We start from the raw sequence: 12489 nt of genomic DNA on the forward strand, positions 1-12489 counted from the left end.
GTGTGTGCTAGATTAGCCTTCTGTTGGGGTACAGTGTTGTATTTAGCCTATCACGGGTTAAAGTATGGCTATCATTAGTCCAATGCTGGAAAAACAAACATAAATTTATATAACTATAAAAGTAGAAAAAGAAGGAGTATGTGGACTAATCGGCCAAATGTAAAACATGGTATATCAGTCATGGATTGAGATATGATTTGTGATTACTGGCCATAGGTGGAAGCTTAGTGTGTATTTATTCTGTCATGGACTGGAGCATGGTAGTAACTAATCTAGTACCAAAATCAAATCAAGATGATAAACTATCTAATTGAAGGATATTTGGACTAGTCGACATATATGAAATATGGAATTTGTGCTATCAACTATAGGCTAAGATGTGGTTGCTGGCCATGGATGAAAATGTGGTGTATGTTTGATCTGCCATAGACTGTAGCATGAGTGGATCTAGTATAGTGCTAGAATGATAATGTGGTCATGAATCCAACTATGTTAATCAAATAATAAAAAATAATTTTATTAAAATATTATTAATTGAATTGTTACTTAGATAATACATAAGTGACACATATCTCAAGATTTCTGTGTCATGATATATTTGCAACTGAGTTGATATATGATTAGACTTGATATGTATGTTGGCATGGCTTTTATATATATATATATATATATATATATATATATATATATATATATAGCATATATATTGTTATATTGAGCATTTTTCAAATTATTGATATATAAATCTTATTATTTTCTTATCGGCTAAATATTACCTCCAAAGATGTTTCATGTTTATGCTAATGTGAGTGTGGAAGATTCTTACTGGGTTGTTAAGCTCGCACCCTCTTTTTTCATTTTCAAAATTCAAAGATATATAGTTATAGATGGGTTTGATTGTAGAGTTCAAGTGATAGAGTCATCTTATAGGCTTTGTATGAACTCTAGGGTTCATGCAGCCATGTCAATAATTGGCCTTGTGTATAGGGTTTAAGGTATGACAGAGTGATATTAGAGCTTAAGTTATGATCACTTGGCACTATGACATAAGTAACTAGGACATGACATAAGTGATATCGAAACTTAGGGTTATGATTAAGGATTTTGGTAGAACTGATTCATAAGGTTTGGTTTTTGATTTTAATTTGAGGGGTTGATAAATTTATGATTTTATTAATTCTAAAATTATCTTATAGGTTATAAAAATTTTGGTGGGTTTAAATCAAAGTGCACAGCAAAAGTATGGTCATTTAAGTGAATGGGCAATGATAAAGGACTTGAATTTTTTTTCTTAGTAAAGAAGGTTATTTAGTAGCTTGAGGATAAGATAAGAATTGTACACATTTAAAGTTGGACTTTATGGTATGCTAATTTCGAGGATGAAATTTGAATATAAGGATCTGGTTCTTAGACTACTTAGAATATATTTTTTTCTTCTACATGATTTTTAAACCAGACCAAAGAAAAAGGAAAAAAACATACGAGGTGGACGAGGCGGACTCCCATCGGCTCATGAGGTAAAAGAGGATTCCCATCAGCTCGTAATGTGGACTCCCCTACTCCCCCAAGTCTAATGGAAGAAAAATTCTAGGTCTCATCGAATTAATTATGGCGATACCCTTGGATTTTCTTTATAAACATCTTCCCTTTAGGCATTGCCCCTCATCCTCGATCAAATCGATAGCAAAATCAATGTGATTTTTTGGGCTTTTTATTGAGTATTTTTGATGAGCCACCACCTTTCTCATTAGGAAAAAGGACCAAGTACTTCGACCGAGATGAGGGATGGCCAGTAAACCCTATCCTTTCTCTTTTTCTTTTGAGTTTTGTGGGTATTGTTATAGGTGGGTAGTAACTGGATTCCATGAACAAGGCTTCTCCTATTCTTGTCTTCTTCTATCCTTCTACCGAGCTAGCTGCCATCATTGGACATGGCCATGCTCAAACTGCCATAGGTTGGAGCCACCGTCATTGGTGCCAAGGGGTCGCTACTTGCCAGAGTCACCGCTATGAAGTGGTCGACCTAGAAATCCCCTCCCTTCTACTGTTCTACACAAAGAAAGAGAAAACGAGAAAGGGAGAGAGAGAAAATTATTTTTTTCTCTTTTTCTCTCCTTTACACCTCTCTATTCTATACTTTCTCTCTCCATTGGTTCTCGCTCTAAATGCCTTCTGGACTAGTGGATGATCCAGATACCTAGGTAAACCCAGATCATGATTGATCTTAGGAGGGAGTTCTCAAATCGCGTTGAGTGATCAGGGATCCTGGGCAAATATCTGCAACTACTTATCTAAATTTCTATATTTTTTTACTAAAGATCCTAAATGTTTATAATTGATTTGATGGTTTGGACTGGCTCTATAGGTGATAATTGCTAGGGCAAGATATAGTGTTGAGCCTAACATTTTGCCCCCGAGTTTGTAGGCCAATAAGTGGGGTCAATGTTCATGGTGTTTGAGTCAATCACCAATAGAGATAAGGATTCTCTAATACAATCATCTACATGATTATAAAAAATTTTATTTATAACTATACTTGCATGAATGTGTGTTTTATTTATATACCAACTTGTATATTATGTGTTGATGAATTGATGTTGCATGGTTCATAATTATTAGTTAGTGTTTAATAATAGATATTATGTTGAATAAGAAAAAAAATATGGTTTAACATAATTGATGAGTTATGGGTGGCATCTGGATTATTCGATCATGCAAGAAACATGGTGAGTATACTGGGTTAGCCTCGGTTGGGATGTAACATTATTTTTGATCCGTCGTAAGCTGGAGCATAACTGTGACTAATCTAATACCAAAAAATGAGATTATGACTTTAATAATATAAATTGGCATGGTTGGACTGATTAGTCATACAAGAAACATAGTATGCTTGCTGAGTCAGTCTTGGGTTGAAGTACGGTATTGTGTTTGGCTTATCTTAGGTTGGAGAATAACCGTAATTAGTCCAATACTGGAATAACAAATATAAATTTTCATAACTATAAGAGTAGAAAAAATGGGAGAATGCGCATGAGTTGGTTATGTGTGAAACATAGCATATCAACTGTGGAAAGATATGTTTTATGATTGCCGACCATAGATGAAAGCATGATATTTGTTTAATCTACCATGGGCTGGAGCATGATTGTGATTAGTCCAGTGCTGAACTCAAATCAAAATGATGAACTATATATATTTAATTGAAAGATATTTGGATAAACAGGAATGTGTGAAATATGGTATTTATGATTTTAGTTACAGGCTGAGATGTGGCTGCCGACCACAGGTGGAAATATGGTATGTATTTGGCCTAGCATGAGTTGGAGCATGAGTGAGCCTAGTCCAATATCGGAATGATAAATCCAACTATATTAATCAAATAATAAAAAATAATTTTACATGAATATTTTTTAATCAAATTATTATTTGGATAATATATAAGTGATACGTATATCTCAAGATTTATGTACGGTGATTTGTATGCAACTGAGTAGTTAGCTGATTAGACTCAAAGTGTATATTGGCATGGCTTATATATATGTATTATATAGTATACATATTGTTATACTAAGTATTATTCAAATTATTAATATATGAATCTTACTATTTTCTTGTCAGCTAAATATTACCTCTAAAGATGTTTCATGTTCATACTTGCTAGACTATAAAGCTCACGCCATTTTTTTCTTTCTTGGAGTTACAGAACACATAGTTTCAGATGGGTTATATCGTGGAGTTCAAGCTATGGTGTCATCTTATCGATGTTATATGATCTCTAGGATTCATGCAGCCGTATCACATCATTGACCTGGTGTATGAGACATGACACATATTAATTTGGTAATGCACAAAATTTTATATATGGCATTTTCAGACTTACCTCTAAACAATCAATAACCTACTTTATTGTGCTGTTGTGATGTTGTTACCATCCACACTGATCTTGATCCAATAATTATTTTTCTAAAGGAAAAAAACATTATTCCCATGAGAATTGTTTTGTGAAAATAGTCTTGCTCTTTTGCTGAGAATCTAATAGGCCTTTGCAAGCTCGACTGCTTGAATTTCACCAAGGCAGGTTATAAATTGGCTGGACGTGGATTGGCTCCCCTTATGAGATCCAACTGCCACTGATGGCTCGATATAGATTTCCTAGCTCCACTACCACTGCATAAAGCTGCAGCTAGGCCTCTAGTGGGTCAGGTTATGTTCAAGTCCAGCTTGACCAAGAATCAACTTAAATTCACTTTGGGTCTTAGATTTAGACCAAGACTGAATGCATCAAGTGACGGATTTCATTCACATTGTATTTGCCATTATATCGTAGTGCATGTTTTCACATCTAGTTCTAGAAGTTTGAAGTAATTTTTAAGGGTCTATCGGCTTTCCGATGGTACTTCACTCTACTCGACACCACTTTCATCAATGGGAAATATTTCAGGCGCCCATGCATGCATGAAAGGTTCATTGAGCCACAATAGTTGCATTAACAGCTCCATATATAATCAATCAATCTGTTGTATTTGGCAACAAATTCATAAATTGCACCAATCTTCTGTCACCACAAGAATTGTTTTTGTGCACATAATGAACGTTGCATAGCATTACTCCTTTCCAGCACTTATGTTGGAGAGAGGCTTTGAGTAGATAGAGAGAAAGGTGGGGAAACTGTATTCATTCAAAGAAAAATTTTCAGCTCCAATCGGGTGAGGTGCAATTTTATTTGGTCCTACCCATCTTTATAGGAATTTGGGTTCTAACTTGGCACCCAAGCCAACCAATCTAAGCTTCAACCATGGATCAGCACTGAGTTGGGACCGCCTCAATCTGCTAGGCCTTTCTTTTTTTTTTTTTTTTTTGAAGGAAAATCTACAACGACACCTCTCGAACTTTGATCTATTTACACTTAAATCTCAAAAGAAAAAGTTTCAAACAAACCCCAAAATTTTAAAAAATTACAAAGAGGACCAATCGTTTGTCTCCGACCTAAAAGCATTAACAGAAAAGATAAAATGACTAAAACACCCTCAGTTCACATATATCAACTAATTTTTAATGAGTTGGTCAAAATAAGTAGTTTGATCGATTCGTTAAAAAGTTTATATCAAGTCTCCAGGCCATATACACATTACAATCTTGCACCATGCTCTGTATTCCATGCGCCACACCCTATCTAGGTTTAACTGAAGATAATTAACAAGATAGAAGTGGGATGACTTACATAGAAGAAGTGGTGTGCGAGGAGGATTTTGAGAACTTGCCTCACTCAACTTGAAGCCATGATTGGGGTTTGATGGCATGGAGATGTGTCTGTTTTTTTTTAAAAAATATCAAATACTTACATAAAACACCTCATAATCACTCATTGAAATACATCCAGTCCAGCTTTGGACTCCTTGGTGAATTGCATAAATTAGAGAGGAAGAGGTTCATCGTGATGCATACAACATGGAAATGCTTGAAGAACCCAATAAACAAGTCAAAATGTGCTAGGATATTATTTTGAAAGCCACGTAAGCAAAGGAAGTCATAAACATTAAACCATCAAATGAAAGAATTGCATAGAGGAGCTTAATACAATGGGCCTCCTTAATTTATATTGATACTACAAAAATTTAGATTTTTATTGATGAACTTTTAGTAGCAAAACATAAGTCTAGTTATAAAAGTCTCATATGTGGGGACGATAATAAGAAATGGTCATAACAAATTATTTTGATTAATATCTTTAATAATAAAATGAGATTTTATCATAAGATACATATCTTTTGTGATTATTTTTTAATTTATCATAAATAATTTATCATTAAATAATATTTTATGGTGAAAAATAATTTTAGCATCAAAATTAATTTTGGTCAACTCATTAATGATAATTTTATTATTCATCACTAAAACTTATCTCTTTAGTGATGATATTTTAGAATGATCATTATACATATATACATTTCTGATAATAAAACTTATAGAGTAGTAATTAAAAGTCTATACTTTTAATGATAATATATGATGTTCTCATAATTTTGGTGCCAACATCGATGTTGGACAAATTATTAGTAATAATTTTATAATTTATCACTAAAACTTATGTCTTTAATAATGATAATTTAAAATGATCAATATATATATATATACACACACATATATGATAATTTAAAATGGTCAATATATATATATATATATATATATATATATATATATATATATATATATATATATATATATATACACACACATACATACATACATACATATACATATACACATACATATATATATATATATATATATATATATACATACATATATATATATATATATATATATACATACATATATATATATATATATATATACATACATATATATATATATATATATATATATACATACATATATATATATATATATATATATATATGCATGTATGTATGTGTTGGTATAGAATTTCGTCGAAGTCGGAGAAGCTGGAGTTGGGATGATCGCGGCCACTGCCGGGACCTGCAAAGAAAGTCTAAACCGGAGTTGGGGGTGCTCTGGCAAGACCCTCCGACGCTCAAGTCAGTACTCTGCTTCAACAGAAATGGAGTGCTCGAGTAAAAATTTTGGTAGAGTTTTGAGATAGAGTTACCAGCCTCTGAAGAACGTATCTGGGGGGTCCTTATTTATAGACGGAGGGTGTAACTGATCGACAGCGATGTCTGTAACCGTCTGGTAGTGGACTGCTCAGAGCCACATGGGGTTTGTTACGGAGAGTAGTGGCGTCAGGGGTTGTTCAGGGCCACGTGGAGCTAGTTGCAGAGAGTGGAGTGGTGTCTGTTGTCGGGACTTGCCAGAGAGAGGTGGGGCTGCATGAAATCCTTTGCAGTGAGTGGAGCGGGATGGCGGCTTTTGTCGTGGCTTGTTAGAGAGTGGAGCAAGGTAGTGGCCCTTGTTGTGGCTTGCCAGAGAGTGGAGCAAGGTAGTGGCCCTTGTTGTGGCTTGCCAGAGAGTTTGGATCCGTCGGCCGAAGCTCGGTTGGGATGCCTAATGGAGCGGAATGGCTCTTTACATCATCGTTCTAGGAGAGGTTCAGATATTTCGAGGTCGCTGACGAATCTACTATTGTCGGATGCTTTGGGTGCTGACGTTTCAGGCGGGAGTCACCTGCTGTAGGTACTCGGATGGAGACTTTTGTTGATGAAGTTCGGAGAAGTCTGTCTAGGATTTATCTGATGCAGAAGCTCATCTGAAGATCGTCCGTCAGAAAAGTCTGGTTTTATGGGGAGCCTGGTAGGAGGTCGGCCGGCGATGGACTTCGGATAGCGCTGGGGAGGCTCAGCAGACATCGAAGGCAATCGACTATCGCAGGGACCCAGTTGCTGGAGCTCGTCCGTCATAGAAGCTCGTCCGAAATCCATCCGCTGGAGAAGTTTGGATGGGCTTCAGTTCTCGTGAGAGGTCGAAAAGGGGCCACTTATTGTAGGAGCTTGGGCGAGGACCAGTTGTCGTGGAAGCTCGGAGTAGTGTCCCGCTATAGAAGCTCGTCCAGAGCCCACTCGCTACGGGGTAGCTCGGTTGAAGTCTACCTGTAGTAGAAGTTCGGAAGAAATTTATTTATAGTAGAGGCTTGAATAAAATTTGCTTACAGTAGACGTCTGGGATAGACAGCCCGCTATAGGAGTTTGGAGTAGACCGTTCGTAGTAGAAGTTCGGCTCTTGCAGGAGCTCGATCGAGATCCGAAGGGCGGTCGACCATCGTAGAAACTTGAAAGGAGTCTGGTTATCATATAAATCTCATTGTTGGGGAAGCTCGGATGCTGACAAAGCCTGGAAGAAGTTCGGGGGTAGTCGGTTGCTGTAGAAGGTCGGCTAACAGTGGGGCCCTGAGGGCCTCTGGGGTGGCCCGATGGATAAATGCGGAAGTTCATTATCGAAGAAGTCCGGACGGTTGAGGGAGTTCGAAGAGATGCCACATACAAGGTCGGGAGCCGGAAGAGCCCCGAAGGATCGGTCTTTTACACACTTCGGTCGGGGGGGTATTTTATACCCAACACCAGTCCCCCTCCTTCCGAGTTCGGGTTTCGAATGAAGAAAGTACAGAAAAATTCTCACAGCCGAGGCTGCTCTCCTCGATTTTCATACTCAGTGGTTGTCAGATATTTTGACGTTCGGTATGCTGGTACTGGAATCTTTTCGAAAAAAGTTTCTTCTTTTTAAAATTCCAGTCGGAGTGCAATCCCAGGTACGGTGCCATAATGGTTTTACTAATTGTCGACCACCTCTAGCCGCTTGCCATGGTGAGTAGGCCACGCGGCGGTCACAGACTGGTCTGAGGAGTCTTACAGTCATTATTGCACCGGCTCCCATTGCTTATTTAAACCTGCCTACCCCCTTTGGGGATCTCACTTTGTACGGGAGCTTCTTCAGTCTTTCCTTCCTGGCTTTAGGCATCCGTCAAGTCGTCCTCATCTCTGTACCCTCGCATCCCATAGACCAGCTTGGGTTAGCCTCAAAGTCTTCTCTGCTTCCGCGGCCCCGTTTGTAGACTACGCTGGTCTTCCTTCATTGCAGATATGGGCGTGGATGCGGCTCTGATGTTAGCCCAGAGCCTGAAAGCCCACGAGCGGGAAGACGCTGCAACTTCTGGGTTGGCGAAGAAGGTGAGGGTAGAAGAGACAGATCTGGTCGTGTTTCGCCTTGACGGCCCAGAGCCCGTGCTTATGCTACATCTTCGACCGTGAGGGCTTTCCGGTGCGCATCATCGTGAGGGGAAACCTGACCTCAGGAAGAAGGTCATGCCCGCCGTCACTGTGAGGGGGAACCTGACCTCAGAAAGAAGGTCATGCCTGCCGTCATCGTGAGGCAGCGAAAACCATGGCACGGTAAAGACGGCGTCTACATGTACTTCGAAGATAATGCTGGAGTAATTGCCGATCATGCCCGCCGTCATCATGGCGTCTACATGTACTTCGAAGATAATGTTGGAGTAATTGCCGATCATGCCCGCCGTCATCATGGCGTCTACATGTACTTCGAAGATAATGCTGGAGTAATTGCCGATCATGCCCGCCGTCATCATGGCATCTACATGTACTTCGAAGATAATGCTGGAGTAATTGCTGATCCGAAAGGGGAACTGGAAGAAAAAGCCAAGTACTTGAAGTAATTCTCGACGATGGCTGGAATCGGGAGTTCGAAGTCTGATGAAGCCGAGCTTCCTTAGAGCTATTTATTTTATTTTTTTTTAAAGCTTTGTAGCATGCACTTTGCCAATGGAATGAGAAGAGAATTTTTCGTTACCTCATCCCCCCCTTCTTTTTTGGGCCTTCAAGGCTTTGTAACGTGTACTTCACCAACAAAATGAAAATAAAATTATCTATTATCTTGTCCATTCTGGTATTAAATAGTTGTTTACCAAACTCCATTTATCTTCCATCTTGTTTGGCGTCGACGTAGTTTGTAATCCCTCGTCGGTTCTTGTTTTAAGTCGTTGTTCACCGAACTTCTTTTGTCTTCCATCTTGTTCGTTGCCGACGTAGTTTGGAGGTTCCCGATCATCGTCGTGTCGATTTACCCTTAGGGATTAGAGATTTTTGATAAGGGTTTTCTCTCTCGTCGAGATGAGGTCCCTTGTGCCTTTGATGTAGTTCATTTTTCACTTATCACCGGTGTAGTTCGTCGTTTTTTCTTTTCATCTCTCCTTTTCTTCTATGTTTGAGTGAGGGTCTTCCCTCTGCTCTTGACGGGGTCGTGAGAGTGTGGAGGAGTCATTGAGGAAGCTTTCCTTCTTGTCGATCAACCGAGTCTTTGTTTGCATCGGGACGAGGTCCTCCCCTTATTCCCGACAGTCGGTTTCAGCTCGTGTCAGGATGAGGTTCTCCTCCTGTTCCTAACAAGACTGTGGGGGCACATAAGGGCCGTTGTGAGGGCCTTTCCTCCATCCGATCTTTAGAAAATCGAGCCTTCGACTTTGCTCATGTTAGGATGAGGTTCTCCTCCTATTCCTAACAAGGCCGTGGGGGCACATAAGGACCATTGTGAGGGCCTCTCCCTCCATCCGATCTTTAAGAAATCGGGCCTTCGACTTTGCTTATGTTAGGATGAGGTTCTTCTCCTGTTCCTAACAAGGCTGTGGAGGCACATAAGGGCCGTTGTGAGGGCCTCTCCTCCCATTCGGTCTTTAAGAAATCGGGCCTTCGACTTTGCTCATGTTAGGATGAGGTTCTCCTCTTATTCCTAACAAGGCTGTGGGGGCACATAAGGGCCGTTGTGAGGGCCTCTCCCCCTATCCGATCTTTAAAAAATCGGGCCTTCGACTTTGCTCATGTTAGGATGAGGTTCTCCTCCTATTTCTAACAAGGCTGTGGGGGCACATAAGGGCCGTTGTGAGGGCCTCTCCCCCATCCGGTCTTTAAGAAATCGAGCCTTCGACTTTGCTCATGTTAGGACGAGGTTCTCCTCCTGTTCCTAACAAGGCTGTGGGGGCACATAAGGGCCATTGTGAGGGCCTCTCCCCCCATCCAGTCTTTAGAAAATCAGGCCTTCGACTTTGCTCATGTTAGGATGAGGTTCTCCTCCTGTTCCTAACACGCTTAATTTCGTTTGTATGGGGGAGTTATCTCCCATCGTTATAAGCTCATACCAAAAGAAAGAATACGCAAATATGAAGAGAATTTTCATTCAGGGCAAAGTTGTTGGTAATACATTCGTAGATTTTTCAAACCCTATAACCGCGGAAGGTCTGCTCCCCGCCGGGGTCCCCCCGAGATGGAGTTGATAATTCCAATTCGGGGCCGATCTTCTGGCTGCTCCTCCCTCTTTGGTGGTTCCGACTGTGGCAAGGCCCTATGCTGATCTTCCTTTCCTTCAGGACGGTGTCGAATGAATCTGTCGAGCCGATCTCGTCTGATGAGCTCCTCGATCTCATCTCAGAGTTAAATACACTCCTCCACATCGTGGCCGTGGTCACGATGATAGAGGCAGAATTTGTTCGGGTTGCACTTTTTGAGGTGCGAGCGCATCCTCTCCGGCCTTGGGAGCTGCTCCCTAACCTCCATCAGCACTTGAGTTTTCGATGTGTTGAGAGGGGCGTAGCTGTGGAATCTCCCCGGAGGAGAGCCTCGCCGAACTTGACGGTTTGGGCTTCTCTGTTTACGAGCTCGGGGAGGAGTTCGGGCATGCCTGTGCCCAGGAGGAGTGCGAGAGCGTGACCGAGCTTCACTCAGTCTTTTTTCAACTGCAGGCTTGCTCGAGTCTCCCGCCTGCCCCTCTCTCGCGGTCTCCTCATCCTTTATCTTGAAGGCTTTTTCTGCTCGGGAATATCCTTCGGCCTGAGCCAGCAAATCAGCAAAATCCCTGGGGTACTTCTTTTCCAAGGAGAACAGAAGGTCATTCTTCTGAAGACCGCCTTTCAGAGCAGCCATCGCGACCGATTGGTCCAAGTTCCGGACCTCCAATGCAGCGATGTTGAAACGGTTGACGTAAGCCCGGATGGATTCCCCCTCCCTTTGCTTGATGTTGATGAGGGACTCTGAACCTCTCCGGGGATGCCGGCTGCTAACAAAATGAGCCATGAATTGGTGGCTCATCTGATCAAAGAAAAAGATGGTACCCGACTTTAATGCCGAATACCAGTTCCTTGTTGCTCCCTTCAGGGTGGATGAAAAAGCTTGGCACAGAATGGCGTCTGGCGTGCCATGGAGCAGCATCATTATCCGAAAGGCTTCCAGGTGGTCGATCGGGTCCAAGGTCCCGTCATAGCTTTCGAATTGGGGGAGCTTGAAGTTTGGCAGGATCGGTTCCTGCATGATCATTTGAGAGAAAGGAGGATCAGTACAGATGTCCTCACCATAAGCAGGGGGAGCATGGCGGAGTTCTTCAATCCACCGGTTCATCTCTTGGAGCCTTCGATCCAGGAAGTCCTCTCGACTGTGGGTCTCGAGGGTCTTCGGACAGAATGGAGGTAGAGATCTTCCGGGGGTAGAATCGTGATTGGACTGAGGGCTCTCCACCCTCGGATTTGTCTTTCCAAGAAAGACGGGGAGACTGGCCCAAGTGGCCCGCCCTACTGTCGGATTTTGGAATTCCGACGATGTTCTCTCCAACCGCACCGATGCCTGCGGCTGTTGTTGCTGTTGCATGGCCTGCACCGCTTCAGTGAGGCCCCTGACCTGCTGAACCAGCAGGTCGAATTGCTCCATGCCGACCGCCGTTACCGGAGGAGGAGGAGGGGCCTGGGAAACTGGAGATGAGGCCGGAGCTTGAGATCTGGCCGCGGAGGCTGTGGATCGCCTGGTGGATGTTCTGCGGGGAGGCATCAGGTGAAGATCTAGTAGAAGAAGGAGAAGAGGATGTCGGAGAAGATGACCGAAATCAGTCCCGTTGAGCACTCCTTTGAGAACAAGGGTACTACAAAGACACACGCCCCTCCTAGCGCCAATTCTATTGGTGCAGAATTCCATCGAAGTCAGAGAAGCTGGAGCTGGGATGACCGCGGCCGTCGTCGGG

At 41.6% G+C, this 12489-nt stretch overlaps 1 long non-coding RNA gene across 2 annotated transcripts in view; it reads left to right on the top strand.

Annotated features, from left to right (window-relative positions):
- The window catches only part of LOC105032284 (uncharacterized), a 39173-nt gene that overhangs the window by 17017 nt on the left and 9667 nt on the right, over positions 1-12489 (top strand). Inside the window, exon 2 of one of the 2 annotated variants that reach the window (XR_829780.4) lies at positions 3704-3988. This is a non-coding gene — a long non-coding RNA (uncharacterized lncRNA). Of the gene's footprint in view, positions 1-3703; positions 3989-12489 lie in introns of those variants that run through there. The other variant, XR_012138576.1, reaches the window with a different exon arrangement.

The sequence above is a fragment of the Elaeis guineensis genome, chromosome 1 (assembly GCF_000442705.2).
Source record: "Elaeis guineensis isolate ETL-2024a chromosome 1, EG11, whole genome shotgun sequence".
Lineage (NCBI taxonomy): Eukaryota > Viridiplantae > Streptophyta > Magnoliopsida > Arecales > Arecaceae > Elaeis > Elaeis guineensis.